Source organism: Macrobrachium nipponense, chromosome 26 (genome assembly GCF_015104395.2).
Source record: "Macrobrachium nipponense isolate FS-2020 chromosome 26, ASM1510439v2, whole genome shotgun sequence".
Classification (NCBI taxonomy): Eukaryota; Metazoa; Arthropoda; class Malacostraca; order Decapoda; family Palaemonidae; genus Macrobrachium; species Macrobrachium nipponense.
The window spans coordinates 6,545,225-6,570,224 of NC_087215.1; the positions used below are offsets into that span (position 1 = coordinate 6,545,225).

The following is a 25,000-nucleotide window of genomic DNA, read 5'->3' on the forward strand; positions in this document are numbered from 1 at the left end:
ATAGTAATGCCCATTATAGCTTTCTCTAAACCTTATGAATACCTCATTATAGCTGCCTCTACGGCGTTTATTTGTGTGGACTTTGTAATAAGACTAGCCCATAAAACTAAAGCCCAGGACCAAGATTTCCAATTTTGAAGTCGCTTAACAGTATCTTATGAAAAACGATAACATAAAAGAGGATAACTTTATTTTTTTGGAGGCTAATTATACGTGAGAGAAACACCTTTTCCAGGATCACCCACAAAGATGAAAAACTTGGATTAAGATGCTTGACGAGCACCTGACAGTAAATTTTTATATAGATCTCCAGTCATTGGCCCACTGAAGGCCCTATCTGGAAAAGCTACTCATGATTTCAAACAAATGTGACAAAAAAAAATAAATAAATAAATAAAAGAAAAAAATGAAATCTGATTCGGACGATTCTCCTGAACTCTGGCCGCCTTATTTATGGAGCCTGCAAGAATGAGGCTGGAATTGGAATCGGGAATGCCAGAGGCTAGCCAAAACGAGGACCTTTTACGAATGGAAAATGATTGGCTGTAAATAACGTCTCGACGACTGGAACGGCCACTCACTCTCTCTCTCTCTCTCCCTTTCAAGGTCCGTTTTCCTCCTCACATTTCGCAGGACTGTACGAGAAGGACTTCCCAACTGTGACTGCAGGAAGTCTCCTGGATGCCTTCCTACTCATCCTTTAGATCCTTCGCGACCATATGTCCGATCGGCCCATCGGGTTCTGTCAACTCTTAATGTCACCTGTCGGCCAACGGAAGTGAATTTTCGTGAGTTTGCATCTCTCTCTCTCCCCATTACAAGCCAAAATAGTGATAGAAAGAAAAGAGTGACAGAGAGGTAGAGGGTGAAAATGATGGAAACTACGAGAAACTTAAAAGGTCTTCTGATAGTTGATTTCATTAGCATCTGTAACACCGGAAGGACGGAAAGCGATTTGTGACCCAAATCATTCTTTATTTTCAGAGATGGTTGCTCTGAGAAAAGAGAGCTTTATAACGGAGAGAGAGAGAGAGAGAGAGAGAGAGAGAGAGAGAGAGAGAGAGAGAGAGGGTGAAAAACGATAATGACCACACACTGTGAAATTATCCATTTCTTCCCCTTGACAGACTTAATCAGTATCTGACACGCAGACAGACAGACAGACAGAAAGACCGACTGATGGAAGACCCAAAGAGAAGGATAATAAGTGAACTGTCAGATTTCCTGTCTCCACAGCAGAGGAATCTTCACCAGAATGAACAAAGTGACGAAAGACGGAAATCGCCTCTGAAAGGGACCATTCAAAGGAGGAATTATGCAGATTTTTCGTCTGCCTTATGGATTTGTGTGTTTAAGGTTCCTAAAGCTCTGATAAGTGCGCCTTGGGAAGATATAAAAAAGGCATATGATTGGAAGCATTATAAATGTCTCTGGTGATAAGGAATTGTTTCAGTATATTTATCATTAAACATGGATTCGAGATTTCATGGTTTAATGTTGTGAGTACTAAAAATTAGTACCTTTCTTTTACAGGGAAATAAGAAGAAGGTCCACAACCTTTTGGAGAGAGAGAGAGAGAGAGAGAGAGAGAGAGAGAGAGAATTCTTCGAAATTCAAAAGTATTACAGAACCAAATTGAACGCGCAGTAACATCTCCAACATTCCAAGTAACATCTCCAACATCCCTAGTTCATTCACAACCCTCGATGTTTCAGGGACTCGTAACTCGTTCCTGTCTCTCTCTCTCTCTCTCTCTCTTAAACAAAATGCGATATTTCGAGCAATCTATCACTTGCCTCTTCTTGCCTCCTTTTATAAATTAAAATTAAACTTAAATTAACAAAAACAAATAAAAAATAATAGATAAATAAAAAATGAATAAAAGGTTTTGCTCCAAGTGTCCCCTGTTCAATCCATTAGTGAAAGCATTGCAAAACATTTCAGTCATCCTGGAGAGAGTTGAGTGAAACTGGATTACCAGATACTATGAAGAGGATCAAATCATAGTTCCTTTCACAGCTAAGAAAACATCAAGTTAGAATTTACAGAATAAATAAATAAATAAATAAATGGCTTAGTCATCATCGTGTTCCACACTGATGACCATGGTGTAAATGTAAAGTATGGGCATTATATATATATATATAGATATATATATATATATATATATATATATATATATATATGTGTGTGTGTGTGTGTGTGTGTGTGTGTGTGTGTATGTAAATATTATATATAAACTCGGAAGAAAATGGCAATTCACGAGCATACTTTGCCAATTCCCGGGTGGAGTTTTGAACCTAAAATTTTTAAGTGTAAGCAACGTAAATCTAGTCAAGCTACCCATTCACACTGAAACCTCTAGAGGCGGGGGAGGATAATTCTCTTTATTTTTTTATATCGAATAACTTTAAATAATTAAATTATCAAAAGGTAATCATGACTGCTATCAAAAAGTTATTACTACTTTTATTACGATTTAATCATAATTGCACCAATGAAATTGATATTAAACTTCAAGAAAATGATAAAAAAGTATATGCAACTCTGTGAGAGAGAGGAGAGAGAGGAGAGAGAGAGAGAGAGAGAGACTTTAGATTACCTATTAAACGAAGCCAGTCCTCAGCCATCCTAATATGCACATGAAGTGAAATCAAATTAAGATTTTTTCAGCCGATTTCCCTCAATAGCAGAACTGAAGAAAATTAAATTAGAGCGAGATAAAGTGACTGGGGGCTCACAATGTGAAATGGCTTCTGTATGACAGAGCAATCTATTTCGCCTTCATTTGTGAATCCGTTTAAGCTAAGCCGACTCTCTCTCTGATAATGATATGGTGTACCCTTTCCCCCTCTATCACTGACAGCATTATGGCATACCTATCGCTCTCTCTCTCTCTCTCTGTCTCTCTCTCTCTCTCATGGCGTTATGGTATACAAATTACTATGGCTTAGAAAAGAATTAGAAGTCAATTTCTATGTACTTTTTACTAAATAGATTTGCAATTTTGCCTTGATATAAATTCTTTATAACCACCTGTCATAAGATGGTTTACTTTTTTACTTTTGTTACCATTAAATAAGTTTTTAAAAAGTGAAAACAGCAACTAGATAAGACTGGTTCCTGCACAAAGCAATGATATCTTTTCCTGCAAGAGTCACTTGGTTTGTATGGTGTTTTTGCGTTGCGTGGAACCAGTGGTTATTCAGCAACGGAACCACCTACTTTATGTGACTTCCGAACCACGTCGAGAGTGGACTGCTATCACCAGAAATACATATCTCTGACCCCTCATTGGAATGCCCGATAATCGAACTCACGGCCACCAAGGTGGCAGGCCAAGACTTACACCGACCACGCCACTGAGGCGCTAAGAGCCAACTTGGCAGCGCGTTCGTACATCTCTCTGTCTTGGCAAAGCGCCAGAGACATAATCAGATGCAGTAAAGACGAAAAAAAATAGTAAAGTATGATAACTTACTGTTGTCAAGGAACCATCCTTGGGGAGATATTATTTGGGTAGTTACAGACGCACGGAAAATAATGCATCGTTCTTTGACGAAATACCCACTGGGTATGCATACATTGCTGTTAGGGTATCGTATTACTTTCCCTGGAGTTTTTAGGGAGGTTATGTAACCTTTATTTACAATTATAATTGATGAAATTATGTAACCTTTGCTTACAATTATAACAATTTATTAAACGTCATTTACTTAAGAGGACTGCATCCTTCCGATAAATACATCAGCCACATAATCGCCGAATATTTCAAACTAAACTACTTTTATACATAATATTACATGAGATAATAATCGCTTTTAGATTTATATTTCTTTGGCAAAAATCGTTTTATGCCCCAAGAAAGGGGCAAGACCAGTGCATTTCGTTTAAGAGCATAATGCAATGCAGCTTCAGAACCTTAGCAGTAACAAATTAAGTATAAAGCTTTCACCGGCGTTTCTGTACTACAACCACCCCGTCCCCGACCCCACACACACACAAACACAATTTTGCGTGTGTGTAATTTTCTGCACGGTGAAATGTACACAACTATGACACATGCTACTGTATTATAATACATTCCCTTACAAAATAAACACTAAATGTTACTCTCCTTCAGTCAATACTACTTACTGATGGGCAACACGTATTTAAAAATGACTGTTAAACTTCACATGTTATATCATAAAAGGAAAATGTTTTTTAATAATTAATAAATAAATTAAGCCTAACATCAAAGAATATGTAGTTCTCAAATGAATCATGAGCACATTTTGTGAATTTAAATAACACGCAGAATTTCGAACCTTGAAATGGTTGCTGAATATCACCAACGGAATCACGTGAACACCCACACGGATATGAATTCTCTCACGTTTCCCTTTCTATAAGCTGCTTTAAAAAGCTTCCTCTAGTCTGATTGATTTCGGTCGTAGGGTTTTCAGTGCATTACCGCAGACCTTAGGCCTAATAAATATAAATGTGTGTGTGATGAGTTTATATCTGTATAAATGTATATTCAAGTAAAAAAAAAGAAATCATCAAACAATAAACGAAAATACCCACCACCGAAATGAACAAAAAGCATCACTTAGCTTTTACCAGAACGCCAAATGCACGCACATCGGTACAACCAACGCCTCGGTACACGGACGCGTTCATTCTGCTGCCCGTTGTGCCGACGAGCCGACGACCCGTCTGCTGCTTCGTTCGCCTGAAGGGGTAAATAAGCAAAGCCCTCTGGGTTAACAACCGTTTCAACAACAACCGCTGGAGTGAAGAACGGGTCAGTATTCGTGGCTTATAGAATAAAATACAAATACAATAAGATAAATGAAATGAATAAAAACAATAATTATGAAATCCGATAAATGCAATGAATAAAATAAATAAATGAAGGGGACGGGGAAGGTTTTTGGGTTTACCTGAGGGGGTTAGATCTAACAAAGGTAGTAGTGATACTATTGTTTTTATGGCGACTAGTAATCTGAATAGAAACCGAGGTATTCAGAATTATAAATCATCGGAGGAATAGCAAAGCAAATAAATCCATGTTAGATTAAAAAAAAGCTAACAAATAGAAATCAAAACAAAGCTGTAATTAATACTGGGAAAAAATCAAATGATTCTTTAAAGCAAGAAATGAAGTGAAATATGGAGTCTTCGAAAAAATCTAGTCTGAATTAAACACCCGAAAGAGATTGCTTGTGAGATTCTACGCCATCCAGGCATATTGATGGTCAACTGAATACACAGCATTTCGTTGTTATGTTAACAGACACCAGCACACACGCGATTTTTTTTTTTTCTTTGCTGGCGACCTGCTGGCTGTGAAGCTTTGTGAAGGGTTCTCGATATTAAAAGTTAAGAAAACTTTATCTCATAGTCTTGCAACGGCTTGAAAACAAAATAGCTTATAATAAAATCAAAGCCGCGAAGGAGAGTTGCAATGAACAAAATGTAATAAATTATTCAATATATGAAGAAACATAGTGTGTCAATAGACAAAGAAAAACATGTGACAATGAAATAACGTGCATTCGCACTCAGCAAAGTTGCTAATTAGTACTTTCTCTATTTCATTATAATTGAGAAAATTAAAATATTATGAGAGCTGCTTACGGTAGTATCGACAAAAGTGAGCTAATGTGTAAAAAAAAAATAATGAAAAAAAGTAACACTCAACAGTGGGCATGAAACACTACCAACAATCGACCAATTAAATTTTTAAGAGTTGGAAACCCTGTTTCGAGGGAGGTGGTGGAAACAGCCGCGGTTTCAGACGTTGGACGCCCACGCCTCCCCCCTCCCCCGGCCCGCCAGGCCGCCACCCAGTTTCAATCTACAAGTGAAAGTGGATGGGTGACCTATAACCTGGCGTCTTTGACCACGCACTTTTGAAGTGATAATTTGAGTTAGCGCAAAAATGGACGATGAACCAGCAAGAGAAAACGATAGTCTAAGAAATAATTACTGGAAGAAGGGGAAAATGGCCACAGCATCGGCGCTGGAAAATGCAATTGCTTGTTGTAAGTCAACCGCCTACATCTCACCTCTAACCCTCTTCCCCTGAGCCCTTTTGGAGGAAGTATATACATTAATATATTTCATAAGTTAAACCTAGATGTAGTTCTGGTTTTCACTGAAATCATGGTTTTTATGATTACTGTAACTTATCTGAGATAGTCATTACGTAAATTTTGTGTATCGGAATAAATGTGCTTAGGTATATATTTATAGAGGAAATTGACAGGCACCATGTTGAGACATAATCATACCTATCATTATAACCAATAACACCGTACTATGCATACACATTTATGTGAATTTGTATATTTGTGAACTGCAACTATACGTATAGCGTCATGATCATCATACATTAGCAGTTCCTCACAATGATATTCATTGCACTTAAATGAATACGAATACCATAGTATTTTCCCGTTGGACATCCGGCTTTCATCTCAGGGGAAAAAACCTGCCACACTCCAACACCTGTTTCCTAGTCCTAGATTTTATTTCCCTAATTGTAGTGTTGTAATAATTGTGTAGCCAAAGTGCGAAGCATCAACGAAATATGTTAGTAGATTGGAGATAAGTTGAGACCACATTCTGCAAGCATAATTTATTTCATTTTTTTTTTTATCGTGTTTTTAGGAAGTAGAAACTTATCAGTCGCGACTTATTTTCATTGTTACTGCAATTACCACGTTCCACATCTGCATAACAGCTTTGGAATTATAAATATTAAACGTAATATATCAGCGTCCAGATTAGACCCTCATTGCTTACCTCGTTGGTTTATGAATTGCTTTGGACGGGATTATAAATCTCTGTCCAGAGCATACAAAACGCCGCATGAATTAAAAAATTGACTCTGAAGTGAATATAAGTTGAATTTGAATATTAGGCTCATGATCACCGAGATCAAAACTTTTTTCAATGAATGTAGCAAGACTAGGCCTACATCACACCATCACTACATCACTCCCGTTCACCGGAGTGGAGTTGGTGGCAAAGCCGGAGGAGTCACTCCTACTACCCCTATCTGTCTTCACCCCCTCCCCCCCTCCTCTTCTCTCTCTCTCTCTCTCTGTGATATGACATTTAACACTCATGGGTCAGCAATACAACCAATAGCTGACCCATGAGTGTTAAATGTCATATCACAGAGAGAGAGAGAGAGAGAGGAGGGGGGGAGGGGGTGAAGACAGATAGGGGTGGGGTAGTAGGAGTGACTCCTCCGGCTTTGCCACCAACTCCACTCCGGTGAACAGGGAGTGATGTAGTGATGGTGTGATGTAAGCCTTAAGCGATCCACTGATACTTCACGGAATACTTTGTCATTATAGAAATTTTTTGATAAATAGTAACTTATTATAAAGGATTTTCATTTCTCATTCCATTTTTTTATAATGCATATACGTATACAAAGTTTAAGATGCATATTATTTTCTACGCTTTAACTACAATTTCAGTGCAAACCCGAGCAACACATTTGACACTGTAGTTTGTTTATTTAAGGTTTCTGTGTTTAGCGGAATATTTTAGTCTAGGTAAAACTTTATATGTAATGGTTAAAAAAAGACCTAAAATTCCTGCAACATAACTCACACTGCATTTCAATTTCGAGCTGCAGACCGCCCACACAATTTTCCTTTCCTACCGCATTTTATTTCGAGAGTTCCTCCACAGATTTCCTCTTAGTTGCACTGAGTTCTGGGGAACTCCTTAGCTAGCAATCTCTCCCCGAGAAGTTTTTTTTTTTTTTTTTCCATTAAGTTTTCTTTACAAGTTCTCTCCCGGAGAAGTTTCACTGAGGAGTATTTTCGTCTACGCGTAAGATTGAATATATATCCTTTGGCTTTTCATTTAATGCACTGATATACTTACTTTTATTTTACATTTTGAAAGTTTAGCTTCCACATTATTATTATTATTATTATTATTATTATTATTATATTATTATTATTATTATTAAATTATTATTATTATTATTATTGTCTCAGACACTTATCCAAACTATCATTATTATTATTTTATTTATTTTGTACATCACATTTATATAAACTGGTGGTTCATAGTTTTGGGTTTCTAGTTGCATCTAACTTCCTTAGGAGTCCATCACTTACCTTACAAACCAAGTGGCAGTAATCTTACCGTAAAGTATATAAGTTAATCACAGTAAAAAATAAAAAGGTCAACAATTGACCTCAGTCTAACTAATGGATATAAAATTTGAATCTAATCCAGTCGAAGTCGAAACAAACTTACTGTGGCAAGACCCTACCATAAGTTGTCAACATATTTAATAACATTGCATTTGTTTTTCAACAATTAATATGTATGCATGTATCTATATGTATATTTTATTTAATAGCAAAACTACCAGAATTTGAGTCATGACCACTTTTTGAAGTTCATTAGAACATTTAGAAATGTTTTCAAGTAGTTCTAGACATTAATTACTCACTGTCATACTTTTACTCGCTAGCCAACATCAAGTAGAAATTAATTACCAGATATCTTCCTAAAGAACTTATATATATATATATATATATATATATATATATATATAATATATATATATATATGCCATCTTCTTATTCTTCCTAACTTAAACCCATTTTTATATGGGGTCGCCATTGTGAATGAGTTTGTCTCCATCGATTTCTTTCTGTGCCTCGTTCGCATTTATACCTTTCAATTCCATATCTTCCCCTACACAATCACGCCATCTCTTTCTTGGTCTTCCCTTCTTCCTTCTACCCCACACTTCCATTTTCATCGTATGTCTTCCAACATGACGTTCCTCCTTCGTAACAGGTGTCCATACCATCGAAGCCTTCCTTCCTGTATTTTCTTCGATATTTCAACTACCTTTGGCGATCCTCTTGGTAATCCAATTTTCATGAAATACAACTTTGCTGATGTAATTGGCGTTTTATGGAATGTTTTAAAAACTTTGTTTTAAGGAGGAGACAGATATTAATAGAAAACAAAATAATATAATGAATAGCGTTGATTCTCAAACACTTCATATATCTTTTACAGGGCAGTTCCTGGTCAAGTTAACTCTGCGAGAACAAGAATGCAAAGGTAAATACTGTCATTAATGTTTGGAACTATTTTTAGACTGAATTGCATGCTAGATCAGTACATTCTTGCATGATCAGGTTGTGGTTTATGCGTATGCACACACTACGTACATACATTAGATATATATATATATATATTCTATATATATATCTAATAATATATATATATATCTATTATATATTTATAAGATAGATATAGATATATATATATATATATATATAATATATATATATCTATATATATATATATATATATATATAATATAAAATGGGTATGCATGTGTAAGAAATAAAATAAAAAAAACAACAATCATGGTCCCGTCGAATGAACGGCTCAAAACCTTCAATTAACGAGGGAGATTATCTCTACAATTTTCTAAAGACCCTTAACTAGTTTAGGTCCCTTCTGTGGAGTCAGATTACATCGAGGCGCCGCTGGAAACAGTCCCACCTCTCTCTCTCTCTCTCTCTCTGTCTCTCTCTCTCAATTGAAATCAGCTTTAAACAGCCTTAAGCATCTTTAGCAATAGGAAGAAATTAAGGAAGGGGCGGAATTTCAATTGACCTTAATAGATATAATGACAAGATTAAGGTAACGAAATAAGTAAAGTTAAACGAAGTGGATATTTTGGCGTTTTACAACAAGCTACGTATTTGACTATTTAGCCGGAATTTCTGGTGCCCATGGACAGTCGATTACAGCCGAGGATGACATCATCACGAATGTATCCGAAGTGTTTCGCGCCAGTTAAAGCCAGCGACGTCGTCATTTTGACTCGTGCTACTGTTCGAGAAAGATGGATCTCTCGTTAGGTCTAAATAGCAATCAGTGCTGGTTCGCTGGTTCACGGCCAATTTATGCCAAAATCGGTAAAATGTGTCTTGTCTAACTGCGGCAAAATTGTGTCGTTTCTTGCCGGTTCAATAATGATAATAATAATAATTATTATTTATTATTTTTTTTTTTTGCTCTATCACAGTCCTCCAATTCGACTGGGTGGTATTTATAGTGTGGGGCTCCGGGTTGCATCCTGCCTCCTTAGGAGTCCATCACTTTTCTTACTGTGTGCCGTTTCTAGGATCACACTCTTCTGCATGAGTCCTGGAGCTACTTCAGCCTCTAGTTTTTCTAGATTCCTTTTCAGGGATCTTGGGATCGTGCCTAGTGCTCCTATGATTATGGGTACGATTTCCACTGGCATATCCCATATCCTTCTTATTTCTATTTTCAGATCTTGATATTATCCATTTTTTTTCCCTCTCTTTCACTTTAAACTCTGGTGTCCCATGGTATTGCGACATCAATGAGTGATACTTTCTTCTTGACTTTGTCAATCAACGTCACGTCTGGTCGGTGGTTTGCACGTATCACCCTATCCGTTCTGATACCATAGTCTCATAGGATCTTTGCGTGATCGTTTTCTATCACTCTCTCAGGTTGGTGCTCGTACCACTATTACTGCAAGGTAGCTGATGTTTCTTGCACAGGCTCCAGTGGAGGGCTTTTGCCACTGAATCATGCCTCTTTTTGTACTGGTTCTGTGCAAGTTCCGGGCATTCGCTTGCTATGTGGTTTATGGTTTCATTTTTCGTATTGCACTTCCTACATATGGGGGGGGAAGGGAGATGTTATTTCCGTCTATCGTTCTTTGAACATATCTGGTTCTTAGGGCCTGATCTTGTGCCGCTGTTATCATTCCTTCAGTTTCCTTCTTTAGATCTCCCCTCTGTAGCCATTGCCATGTGTCATCGCTGGCTAGTTCTTTAGTCTGTCTCCATGTATTGTCCGTGCATTGGTTTTTGTTGTGCCAATCCTCTGTTCTTTTTGTCTTTATTCTCCTGTCTCTGTATATTTTCTGGGTCTTCGTCTACTTTTATTAGTCCTTCTTCCCATGCACTCTTTAGCCACTCGTCTTCACTGGTTTTCAGATATTGCCCCAGTGCTCTGTTCTCGATGTTGACGCAGTCCTCTATACTTAGTAGTCCTCTCCCTCCTTCCTTCCGTGTTATGTACAGTCTGTCCGTATTTGCTCTTGGGTGTAGTGCTTTGTGTATTGTCATATGTTTCCTGGTTTTTTTATCTAAGCTGCGGAGTTCTGCCTATTATTATATAGTTCTGCCAATTATTATTATTATTATTGTTATTATCATCATTATCATTATTATTATTGTCTCACAGACTACCTATCCAAACTGCCATTTTTATTATTTTATATTTATTTTGTACATCACAGTTTATTTAAATTGGTGGTTCATAGTTTTGGGTTCCTATACTCTGTTTTTTTCCATCTGTCCATCAGCCTGTGGTGTTTGCGCATGGTAACACTGCGTCCCGGCCTTTAAATAACATCCTATTTCGAATATTAACGGTGTAATTCGCATACAGTAAATTATTAAAACACTTTTCAGTTGCAAATGTACACCCAGATATCCTTTTATTTACCTAAAAACTTCACATCGCTAACTATCTAAAGCCCGGGACGCAGTGTTACTATACGCAAACACCACAGGTGGGTGGACAGATGTTAAAAAACCGAGTTTTTTTATAGGTCTAAGTTCGACACCCAAAAACTTCATGAGACAGGTCTCTCTCTCTCTCTCTCTCTCTCTCTCTCTCTCTCTCTACCCAGTATAATTTGTGATTTTGTGATGTACATCAACAAAAAAGTTATTTTCTATAGCTGGTTTTTCTGTTACCAAGCAACATCGCTTAACGAACCATAACCGGAAGCTTCTTAATAATCGAGGTACTGAGCGTTCGTTCATTCACGCGTTTCCCACAGAATCTACGAGACCGTTGAACTTTTCCCGCTAAGTGGGATCATATGAGACGTGATTATGGAGAGTTTTTTCACCCCTGTTTATCTTTTACCGAGTTCTTGACAACCAAAAGTGAATATTTGCAAACTTACGTTGTATGAAAGTACGCAATTAGCTATGCTGGTTTTATTATTTACGTAAATTTGCCACGAAAGGTTTGATAGTGAATTATTTATTCTCTGTGTATTTTATAACTTGTTAAAATTTGTTCCACAGATAAGTTATATTTGAGTTTTATGAAATAAAGGAAATTTCTTACATTAGGTCTAAGTTCACAGGACAACTCTTGAATTTTTTTTCTCCGTTATTTAAAAAATACACTTTAAAGGTCACTTTACAATAGAATACATCTACAATATATGTAATTTATGTACAGAATCAACGGAATATAGTTATATTTTTAATAGCTCAAAATACTTGAATTTACTATGTATATACATAATAAGTCAAACTCAAACCCTCTCTCTTCCTATCCCTACCCGCGCTCCACCGTCTCTCCTCTCCTTCCCCCTTCTCTCAAGTCAAAACACGGTTTTGTGTCCCTCTCCCCTTGACCCTTCTATCCTACTCTGCCCTCTCTCTCTCTCTCTCTCTCGCTCTCTCTTTCCTTGCACAGATACGCATACTGTCTGTAATGGTTTGTGTATGAACTGGGAGCTTCTATCCATCCATATAGGCTTGTTCTGTTGATGGCCAAGCTGTTGAGCAGTGTCGGTTATTGAAACATTAACCGTAATGCAACGGAATGATCGAGATATTTAGAGATGGGGCGGCGTTTCGTTCGTCGTGTGTTCCTCCCTTTCTTCACGGGTGGCTTCCCGGCTCCCGCCTGTAGGTGGCGTCGGTCACAAGGAAAAACGTAACAATTTTGGTTAGGAAAAAAGTCGCATTAATTTAGTCTTTTATTTGTTTTAACGGTAAAACCCCAACGGGTTTGTGCTAGACACGCCGCGAAGGTGGATAATAAATACCAGTTTAAAATTGGTAGTCACTATCCTGTGAATTATTTCCTGACTTTTTTTTTTTTTTTTTTTACCTGGATACTTGGCGTCATGAAGGAAGAGTTTACGTAGGATTCTGGTTGTGCTGTAAATCTTCGCGTCTTTATTTCCATTTCGACAATAGATCAGCCTTTGTATGTGTGGTAATCCTGCTTCATTCTTGGATTCAGACTTTTAGTCATAACGAGTGAGGTATATTTTTCCCATTGTTTTCTTGTGCATATTTCTGAAAATGAGTATATTTCTCGCCGGCAGTTAGATAATGCATCATTTTTGTGAGTAATGATATTCTAACGAGATATAGCGCCAACAAAAATGACTTAAATTTAAATAAACAAAGGCAAGCGATACTTGAGCGAAAACGGCATCCAATACCATCGTAACTTAGCTTCGCATTAAACTTTTTTTTTCAGAATGGGTGAGCATCAATAATCCTCTTCCGATATGATTTATGAAATCGGGCGGACACGTTCAGATGGAAGAAAATCCTCTCTTGATTCATGACGGGTAAGTTTCCGATACTTCGATGTACGATACATCACTCGTCTCATTTCAGAATATATGATCAAGTTAACTGTGGAATTAAAGCTTTATTTCGAAGGGATGGATTTGGTCAAGAGATTTGTTTATTTCGATGGGGAAAATAATTCGGAAACGCAGATCTAATATATATATATAATATATATAATATATATATATATATTAATATATATATATATATATATAGTTTACGTTTTAAGCCCTGTCCTGAAGGGGTTCAAATACGTAAACGAAAATGGTTGAGGGAAAATGCAGAATAAATTAATTGAACTTACCTTAAAAGGATTTATAGTGTTAATTTAGTCAGAGAGGTCGCCAGAAAAACTCAGCTAGTTACTTTACATACATTTATTTACAGGAGGCTGCTTAATAGCCTGGGAAAGTAAATGCAACTGGTCCATATGTGGGACCAATATTATCTCTCACAAGGGGATGGATAGTTGGCTAAAAATGCGGTTCACGTAAAAGCTGGCTTTCAAAATTGTTCATATGGCTTGCGGTAAAGCATCACTTGCGGCGCGCGAAGACTTGGACACGTGACTCAGGAGATCTGGAAGAAATCCCAGATTAGACACAAAATAATCAGAGTTCTTGCACAAGTTACAGTTACTCACTTTGTTTAACACACTGGGAGGAACTCTTAGCGTTAAATGAAATATTCAATGACTTCATTTGTCTGGGACGATCACACAAGGGAAGCATGCGCCACGAGGCAGTGAGAGGAACAAAGGGATGTTCATTTGAGAGTTAGAAGTTTGAATATTGAAAATGGGGAGTAAATACGACACTAGGAGGTAAGGAACTGGCAATTTGATTGTTTCACAAGATGTACTGGATGCCATGATCAGTGGACCTTTGTAGAAATGCAGCGTCGGCTTTGTCTCAGGTCTGGGGCTCTGGGCGCGCCAGTAGCGCCATGGTAGGCCTAAAAATGGAAGGCTGGTGGCTGGACATCCGTCCGAGGTCACGACTGGAGCCAACTGAGGTCGAATGCAAGCGTGTTTCATGAGGGATGGGTTCAGCTTAACCCCCCAAGAGCAGGGCATCCTGAAAACAGAACATACAGCCAGCAGAGGGTTCACAGGAAAAAGGAGCTTAAGACGCAGGCCTAATAAGTACCTGGCTACCTACACACTTCCCTAAGGCTGAGAAGTCTTTATTTCCCCCTTCTAACGGGAAATTCCTATCTCTGGCTGGTGTGCTTTGGGTTCTTGCCTAAAATCAGCTGATATTTGGGGGAGTATGGCTGCTTTTTTACAAAACTAAAATAGAGTTAAATAAATGCTGGGGAGACGAGACGGTCAATAAATGTAACAGTATATATAGATTGACAGATACATAGATTAGTTGTTCTTCAGGTATGGAGAACGAAATAGGCCCTTTCCTTATTCACAAGATCAAGAAGCGACTGGGTTGGACGGTGGTGGGGGGCAGAGGGTTGGTTGTGATGAATGCGTGGGATAAAATTCTGGGTATGCGAGTTATGGGCAGGTAGGTAGGCTTTATGGATGGGTGGGATTTAAAGGGATGGTAGATTTATGATGAGAGAGAGTTAGAGAAAAAAAGAAAAACTGAAGATACGGGAGTATATAAAGTGCTCTCAAACAAAGCCTGAACTAAATTTTAATATAAAGAAACCGTAACTTTTAATAACGATTGTAGCCGTTCTATCACCCTCTGACTTCTTACAAAATATGTTTTGTGGTAAAGTTTTCATTCAACCAACGCTTAAGAAGATTAAAGGAAGATTATCAGCGGGGGTGACCTAAATTGGCTTACTTGTGGACAGATCTCTTTGTATAAATACCACCTTTTCTGCAAACTTTTCACATTCATAGCTACCCTGAGAAGGAAGAGCCACGCCATCTCTGAATATAGTACTTTTCTCTACATTTCGGTGTTTTTATGGGCTCCTTTTATTTTTTAGATATATATTATAATATATATATATAATACATAATATAATATATATCTATATATACCATATATATATAATATATATAATCCTGCTTCTCTTTTATACACACTCTTACATATAGTAGTATATATATATATATATATATATAATATATATATATATATATACACATATATGTAAGAGTGTGTATACTATGTATGCATGTATAATGGAAATATAACGAAACACGAATTGGAATACCTAAAATAGAGATTCATTTTTCCATTCACTATGTGACCTACACCAATATAATGATTTCACTGACGCTCTTTCTCGCTCCCAGAAAAAAATCATTACCCTAAAACGAAAGGAGATTATTATTTATTTTATTCTTTTAATAACCTCATAAAGTTTATTAGCGCCCTTTTCCCTAACAAAATAATAAAGATATGAACAAAAAATAAAAGAATGAATTATGGTTCCCTGGGCGCATAAAGTTCTGGAAGCGCACGAAATAAACTCATCGCATCATCCCATTAAGGCTTTACCTGACTCCTCCCCTCGACTCGCTCAGATAGAAAGAAGCTCTGGTTCATCTTCTGGATGAGAGAACAGGAGAGGAGAGATTTAATCTCCTCCCTATCCTGTTTCTTTCTTACCAAAAGAGAAGTTATCTGAAAGTGATGCTTTAAGGTTTTCAGAAAGTAGGTTGGTTTGGGTGAAGGCGGCCTTATGCCCAGCGTGGTCTTTTGCTTAGCGCTAAGGCAGTTACTGAGAGAGTGGTAAGATGTGAAAGGGTTTAGGATGCGTGATGTGGACCGTTGGACTCTGCCATAACCAACAGAAGTCGATGTTTCAAAAGAGGTAGATGGGTGTTCCTTTGAGGTCATAATTTCCTATTAATTAGTTGGCTTGCTGGTTGCTTGCCAGCACAGTCCTCGCCTATAGCCTAATTATGGCAAAGTTTCAAAGTTTAGAAGAAGCCTGTCGTGGACTTCTAGATTTATGCGACTAACATAGTCTAATCATTCACTCGGCCTAGGTAACTGCATTTTCTGGTTGCACTCATGACCTGATGAGATGAAGGTGGAGTGTTTTTTGATTCCCATGAATCGAGCTTCCTTCTCGATGGCGAACTTCATATTCATAAACGAAAATGGCAAAACTTTTGTGTTCAACCTCCAAGATGGATGAATCACCGACGGAGACTCAAACCCGATTGAAGACCTCCATCTTCCACTTGACTTTCAGCAGCATCTTTCGAAAACCTTCGTCTCTGTTCTGTGTCTGAAGTGATTTATCCGTATTTACATATCGAACGACGTATCCATGATGCGTCGTAGATCACGGATTCCAGACTGATAAATCTCCAGGTGGATTTTTCTTCCATCTGCGGAACGCGCCGTTCTCTCTCTCTCTCTCTCTCTCTCTCTCTCTCTCTCTCTCTCTCTCTCTCTCTCTCTCGACGCGTTTTCACAAATCATTTTCAGAGTGAACTAAAGTTTCTTCGTTTTGAGAAAAACTTGAAAGGAGATGAACTTGGATAATTTACTATGGCGTCCACGAAAGCCATCAGGTTTATTTTTATATTTTACTAGTATTCTCCTCTCTCTCTCTCTCTCTCTCTCTCTCTCTCTCTCTCTCTCTCTCATACATAGATAGATATAGATATTCACTTAAACATCTCAAGTCACGAATATCGTTTTGTATCGAATTCACTACTTCGAGAATAACCAGTTGCATGATATATACACACACACACACACAAATATATATATATATATATATATATATATATATATATATATATATATATATATATATATATATATATATATATATATATATATAGAATCTCCAGCCAGCAATATCACAGTATTTCAGAGGGTTTCGTGATACATCTTATGTTACAGCCCCTTTGGCCGTAATACAGGTTCTTTATACTTTACTAAACAGGGATCATAGGCGGTAAGAAAGTACACAGGGTAAGAGGAATGTAGACACAAAACACCAGAATAAAGTCAACAATATTTAATAATAAAGTACACTTAATACTTGGCGAATGGCCTTACCCACCAACCTCCATTGAATTAATACAGTCCACATCTCAGAGGGCCAAGACAACTTAGTGGCCACCCGCTCAAAAGCCTTAAAGATCTCCGGCACATTACCTTCATCAAACACGGGCACCAACTTTAATGCCGCACTCATATTAAACCTATCGGAAGAAGGACCGGTGGGAGTACTGTTAAAGTCAGGGTTAGCTCGTAACCTAGCCAGGTCTAAGTTAATTCTGGCCATTTCCAACTCATGGTGCCTCGCCCTCTCATTCTCTTCGAATTATACCTTCAATAATTCTATTCTTTTACAAATTATACTAAGGCCATCATTTTCAGGATTCACCAGAAACTTTAGTTTTTACTCTTAAATTAGCTGGACCAGTTATAAATAACACTAACCTCATCAACAGAATTCTCATCATCAGAACTTCCATTAATCATATCCTAGCCAAATCCTCACCCTCGCTATACCATGAGCCACCATCGGCTTTACAGACAATAACAACTGAGCCTTAGTATCCATGGGTCTAAATGAAATTTTTAACCAACGAGCACAACTCCTTAAATGCTCCTTACGTTAATATGGCATAAGATATTTTATAGTCAGCCAACCCCAAAAATTCAGCTGGGTCTAAAACAAAGTTTTCCATAATGAATTACCTATAGGGGGAGAAAGTAAGGTAAGCAACAAAACCAAATAAAATACTGTAACCTATCCCAGAGTTGCTCCACAAACCCAAACTCTGTGCACACCCGCGTACGATCCTGTTACGGTCGCCAAATTGTTACGACCCCTTTGGCCGTAATACAGGTTCCTTATACTTCAATAATCACAGGGATCGTAGGCGGTAAGAAAGTACAGGGTAAGAGTAATGTGGACACAAACCAGAATAAATTAAACAATATTTAATTATAAAGTACACTTAACTCTAAATCAGCTGTGTGAGAAAACTTAACAGTAAATACAAAAAATACAAGGAGCAAATAACGGGCTCACAAGGACTCCTAATACTTAAAGCTACCCTAACAAAGTAATACAAGACATAATATGCCAAAGGCTCAATAAATAATGACACTGGCCCAATAATGAAACCACTAACCTACAACTATAAGAAGGAAGGAAGTCCAGAGAAAATAAAGTAAGGAAAGCCTTAAACCTCCTACCTAACCGTGGTGGTACTAAACTTAAAACTAATTCAAACAAATATTCAGAGGGGCAACGAATACCCAATACTCCTGACTCAGTGCAACATGTATATACATATATAAATAAATTAATACACGTAAATCCTCACGTACTACAACGTGCACAGGAGTTCACGGAGGTCACTTCAACCTTCCAACAGCTAAACAAGGGAGCTCACAAATTGTCCAGGCAGATACAGGGGTCGAGTTCGATCCCGAGGGACAACACAAGATAATCTCCTCTTACCTGGCAATTGCCTCCCTACGTGCCTCCTCACGAGCCTTTAGCTCTCCTGGACCAGCAGCTGGAGATGGACAACACAGGACAGTGGTTGGCGTAACGCCTCCTACGTGGCGGGACAGCGACGACCACGTCTTCCGCCAAATCCTCCGGCGGGAAACAGGAGTACAGGAGTTGCGATATCACAGCCGTGATCAAACTCCAACAATGCACTTACGTCGTAGATGGCTCAGCACATCTACGAAAAACCCCTTCCAAGGGAGGTCCGTCGGAGTATTCCTCCAAAAAGGCGTAAGATAAATCTCCAGAAGGCTGCCAACAAAAGAGCGTAGTCCGAACTTAGGCCAGCCTCCACTCACCGCACTACAGTTCCATTCCAACTCGAAAACAAAATAAAAACAATCGTTAACACGATAGTTAGGTAATTCACAAGAGGAGGAATCACTGAGCAAAACCACTGAACGTTACGTTAACGTAAAAAAAATACAGCTGCTGAACTGAATATAAGAGAACACTTAAAACTAAGGTACAAGGCTGATTTAAGAAAATAAACAATCAATAAATTACGTTAATTTGACATCTTAGTAGACATCATAGTTTATTTAAGAAACGTTTCGCACACAAAAAACACGGTGCATTATCAGTCTGTGGAAATAAAAAACAATTACATTATAAAAGGAACTCACAATAAATACTAAAAATATTACATCATTAAAATACCGCAAAAGTTAAAAGTTAAAGATTTTAAAACAAGGCAAAAGAACCAAGAGAGAGAGAACTAAAAACACCAACCATCCAGGGTAAGAGACAGAGAAGGAATGGCAAACTTTGGCGTTCCAAACAAGACGACAGCTATGCCAGATACAAAGGTGAAGCCGTAGAGTTACTGTTCAATGAAGGGAAAACCAACCTTTTAATGAGTAAGGACTCTAAGGTAGTTAAGTGTTCTTGGTCCCTCGTATAACCAATAATGGAGAAGTGCTGTTTCCAGATTTCTATTTTACATATTGCTACATGATTTTTAATATTTGAGAATTCTGGTTGCTTAATTCTCTGACCTGTACGAAAACTGTAACCCATGTGACTGCAATATCTCACCTGCAGTAACCTACGTGTTGATCCAACGTAAGAGCCCGGACATCCAGGGCATGTGAATTTGTAAACAACGTTCGATCTCATGAAGGCCTGCAGGCGATCTTTAAAGTTAAAAAATGAGCCTATTCTGCATGGATTGTTAGAAATAAGTTTGAGTTGAAGGCATGGAATTTCCTGTTCTATGATTTGCGCGTCTGCGTGAGAACTTGGTATCAAAAACATATGGGATGGATGCAAAAACCAGCTTTTTTGGAACATCGAAATTGGCTATAGGTGGCTGGAGAAATTTGGTTAATACTACGTTAATGATTTTGAGAACTACATCTTTAGGATAAGAATTTCTCTGAAAAAAGTTTAATAAAAATTCTATTTCATTATGAAAAATGGACCAGTTAGAAGAGTATTTCAATGCTCTATGCACTAGGGTGTAAATAGTGTTTAATTCAAAAGTTTTTTTTGACAAGAACTGTAATAGTAGTAGTATTATCCAAATTTCTCCAGCCACCTATAGCCAATTTCGATGTTCCAAAAAAGCTGGTTTTTGCATCCATCCCATATGTTTTTGATACCAAGTTCTCACGCAGACTCACGCAAATCATAGAACAGGAAATTCCATGCCTTCAACTCAAACTTATTTCTAACAATCCATGCAGAATAGGCTCATTTTTTAACTTTAAAGATCGCCTTCAGGCCTTCATGAGATCGAACGTTGTTTACAAATTCACATGCCCTGGATGCCCGGGCTCTTACGTTGGATCAACACGTAGGTTACTGCAGGTGAGATATTGCAGTCACATGAGTTACAGTTTTCGTACAGGTCAGGGAATTAAGCAACCAGAATTCTCAAATATTAAAAATCATGCAGCAATATGTAAAATAGAAATCTGGAAACAGCACTTCTCACTTCTCCATTATTGGTTATACGAGGGACCAAGAGCACTTAACTACCTTAGAGTCCTTACTCATTAAAAGGTTGGTTCCTTCATTGAACAGTAACTCTACGGCTTCACCTTTGCATCTGGCATAGCTGTCGTCTTGTTTGGAACACCAAAGTTTGCCTTTCCTTCTCTGTCTCTCACCCTGGATGGTTGGTGTTTTTAGTTCTCTCTCTCTTGGTTCTTTTGCCTTGTTTTAAAATCTTTAACTTTTAACTTTTGCGGTATTTTAATGATGTAATATTTTTAGTATTTATTGTGAGTTCCTTTTATAATGTAATTGTTTTTATTTCCACAGACTGATGATGCACCGTGTTTTTTGTGTGCGAAACGTTTCTTAAATAAACTATGATGTCTACTAAGATGTATCTCGAAACTCTCTGAAATACAATATATATATATATATATATATATATATATATATATATATATATATATATATATATATATATATATATATATATATATATATATATATATATATATATATATTTGTGTGTGTGTGCGTGTGTGTATCTGAATCACGAAAATTTGGAACCTGACGAATATATGAATAAAGGTAGAAGCCACGGCGGAAATTGAAACAGTGCAATATGCTGGGAGATCTTTCTACTCAAGGTTCTTTACTTAGCAGACCTTTATATATATATATATATATATATATATATATATATGCAATAGAAAAACACCGTATCTTTCTTCTAAGAAATCAATAGAAGGATCAACAATAATATCCTTGTTTATCCAGGTGAAATATATTTGTAAATATTTCCACAAATATATTTCATCTGGATAAACAAGAATATTACTGTGGATCCTTCTAGAATTTATATACATATATATATATATATATATATATATATATATATATGTGTATTATATATATATATATATATATATTATATATATATATATATTTATTTCCCTTTTGTCTTTACTGACGGCATTTTCCCAATAACGACTCTTTAGGAATAGTATCTCCGTCCCTTGAAAACACCTAAACATTTTTTTATCTCCATTTCCTTGGTGTCTTTGGATCTTAAACACTCTCCGAACTTTTGGCCGAGTCTTAATGTTTACTAATTACAAAAGTTTCTTTGGCCATTTAAAAACTTTCACTGCGTAACCCCATTAAACGGTTAAATATGTCTTCGCCTTTGAAATAAATTTTCTGGATGTTCATGTGAATGTGTGTGTGTGTGTGTGTGTGTGTGTATGTGTGTGTGTGTGAGAGAGAGAGATAGAGAGAATGGTGGGTGGGGAGAAAGTCACTTTCAGCGAGTGTAAATTGTGAATTTAGTTGGTTGAGAGAGAGAGAGACGTCCAGGTAAAGTATACAGTTTTGTATATAATGCTTTTAATCTTAAGTCTTGAACAGAGAGAGAGAAATTTACTTCACCGTCAGGTATCAAGTTTCTAAGAGATTAAGACATAGAAATGAAAAATCCGATTCAGTTAACATGATATCCGTAAAAGAGAAAATGAGATGTAGAGAGAGATTGAGAGCTGGGTGGGGGTTTATGGATAGGGGAGGGGTGGAGCCAATTGTGAGTCCTCTCAGTAATTTTGTCTCCACACAAAAGGATTCTTTTTAGCCCCTATGGAACTCACTCCTTGTAATCTTTGCCTGGGAATTAAATGCTCTGGACTTTCCTTGGCAACTATTCACACGTACAAGCAAAACTTCCCGTTTTCTTTTCACAGAGAGAGAGAGAGAGAGAGAGAGAGAGAGAGAGAGAGAGAGAGAGAGAGAGAGAGAGAGATAGGGTAGGTGTGAGGCTATCAAGCCTTATTGATAAAGTCAAATACACAAATGCTTCAATATTCTAACTAACAAAAGAGATAGATGTATCGAACCTAACCAAGTATTATTCAGAAAATAATAGTTGATGATCTTTACATAATATTTCTTGAGCTGTCCACCCCCGCCCATCCCTCTTTCGCCCACCAACCACTTTAAAAAAAAGGGGGAGGGGGGGGGGGGGCCAGAATCTAGGAACATCGCCCTGAGAGATGAATGAAATGCATAAGAAACAAAGCTATTAATCCAAACTTGGACGTCCAACTCCACTAGAAGCATCCAGGTCCTCAAAATAAATAAATAAATAAATAAGTAAGATACAGAGGTGGTTCGACAATAAGATACTATTCGTTTATAACCGTTGCATGTGGCCTGTTTTTAATGACGTTACCGGTCGCGTTCGTTAACGGAAAACAATCATCGAATCGTTGGAATACTTTTATTTCCATTAACATAATCATCGGGAAATATTACCTATTAATGCGTTTATGAGGTGTTAGGAATCTTCCAAAGACGTAGCGAGAGAGAAGTAATAGTACTATACAAATAATTAAAAAATACCCCTCATAGCACGAGTCTTCAAACGTACATATATTTAAATTTAAAAACTAAGGATAGCTTTCGGGAATATTTAAAGTTTTAAATTTAAATATATGTACATTTACTTAACTGTGGACTTGTGTCTCCAATATTAATAATAATAATAATATTGATTAGTAGTAATAAAAAGTCCTGTTGGACGATATACGTCAGTGTTCATGTTTTCGTAATAATAATATAATAATAATAATAATAATAATAATAATAATAATAATAATAATAATAATAATAATAATTAAACTCTCAAACTTATTTTAATGTTGACCATGTTACGATTTGTATCAAAGTTTACTCTACTGTTGACCTGCCCAACAACTTTTTGTACCACTCACCCCTTATGGTCTCTTGAAGTGTGTTTTGTGTACTCCTTACACCAGCAAAATACAGGCTTCTTTCTTCTCTCTAAGCTCTTGCAACTGATCCTTGATGTATCCTTCTTGAAAACTGCTGAATGCTTCTCCACTCCAGGGTCTTCTTCCAATCCTGCCATATGTTTTTGGACACACTTTGTTCTTCAAACATTCACTTATAAACCAGATCTTGTTTTTTCATGGCTTTGGCTTTGTAAAGTTGTGTTTCATATCTTCTTGCATAATGAACAGCTTGAGTTCCAGCGACTTCATACAGTTGTTGAAATGTACTTCTGTTGTAATGTTGCTGTGGGTACATGATGAACCAAACAAAAACTTCTTTCAGTTTATACCTTTGATAATACCTTAAAAAACAAAGTATGTAAAAATAAATTGGAAGGAGAAGACAGTAATACAGATGATGTAGCGGAGAAAACTTGCAACGAAAACTCATTAATTGAAGACTCGACTCGAATAAGAAGAAGAAGAAAGTTTACGGAAATGTCGAGATTCGATCGATTTCTTGAGGGAAAAAAGTACCTCCAGTGATCTGGTTATAGATGACTGGAGGTTTCTCCCAGTGTGCCACTTGCTGATCCATCAGCTGTGGTGTCGGTACTGTCACATCTGTTGGGGACAGGACAGGGCGGGTGTCACTTTTGTTTACATAAACAAAAAGTTTAATTCGTCTAGTCTAGTATCATAAAACTGACACCGAAATAACCCACTATGAGATACTGGGTTTGTTTAGACGTTCCGTATCTTTTTTATAGAAAGTAAATCAAAAGCTAAAAATGGTGGTCGGAAAGAGGCGGACAGCGGAATTTTAATGGTGAGGCAGGAAGGTGTTAAGGGCGTGGGTTGGGTCAGTCCTAGGGGCGTGGAATAGTACAGGAGTAAAAGTGGTAGTAGTAGTATAATAGTAGAAGACCACTCCACATGGCGCCATTTCCAAAAACGCTGATAGTCCCGCTGAACAGATAATAACCTAAGGAACAGTTTATCGTGTATTCATATACATATACATAGATCCATCCATTAGATACATACATATATATGATTATATATATATATATATATATATATATATATATATATATATATATATATATATATATATATATGTGTGTGTGTGTGTGTGCGTGTGTTTTTCCTGTAATGCAACAGTATAATATGAAAATATATGGTTGCAACCATATATTTCGAGCAGAGTAGGAAGTGCTCGAAATATATGTTGCAACGTTAAAATAGTGTTTTATGGACCTTTTATCTTCATATATATATATATATATATATATATATATATATATATATATATATATATATTTATATAAATATTTATCTCTTCCATCAATAAGTGCGGTGCCCTTACCG

General features: G+C 37.0%; 1 long non-coding RNA gene across 1 annotated transcript in view; it reads left to right on the forward strand.

Annotated features, from left to right (window-relative positions):
- Nucleotides 1-5,857: 5,857 nt before the first annotated feature.
- LOC135199765 (uncharacterized) overlaps nucleotides 5,858-25,000 on the forward strand; it is a 40,974-nt gene continuing 21,831 nt past the window's right edge. Inside the window, exons 1-2 of the long non-coding RNA XR_010311112.1 lie at nucleotides 5,858-6,032; nucleotides 9,058-9,102. This is a non-coding gene — a long non-coding RNA (uncharacterized LOC135199765). The remainder of the gene's footprint in view (nucleotides 6,033-9,057; nucleotides 9,103-25,000) is intronic.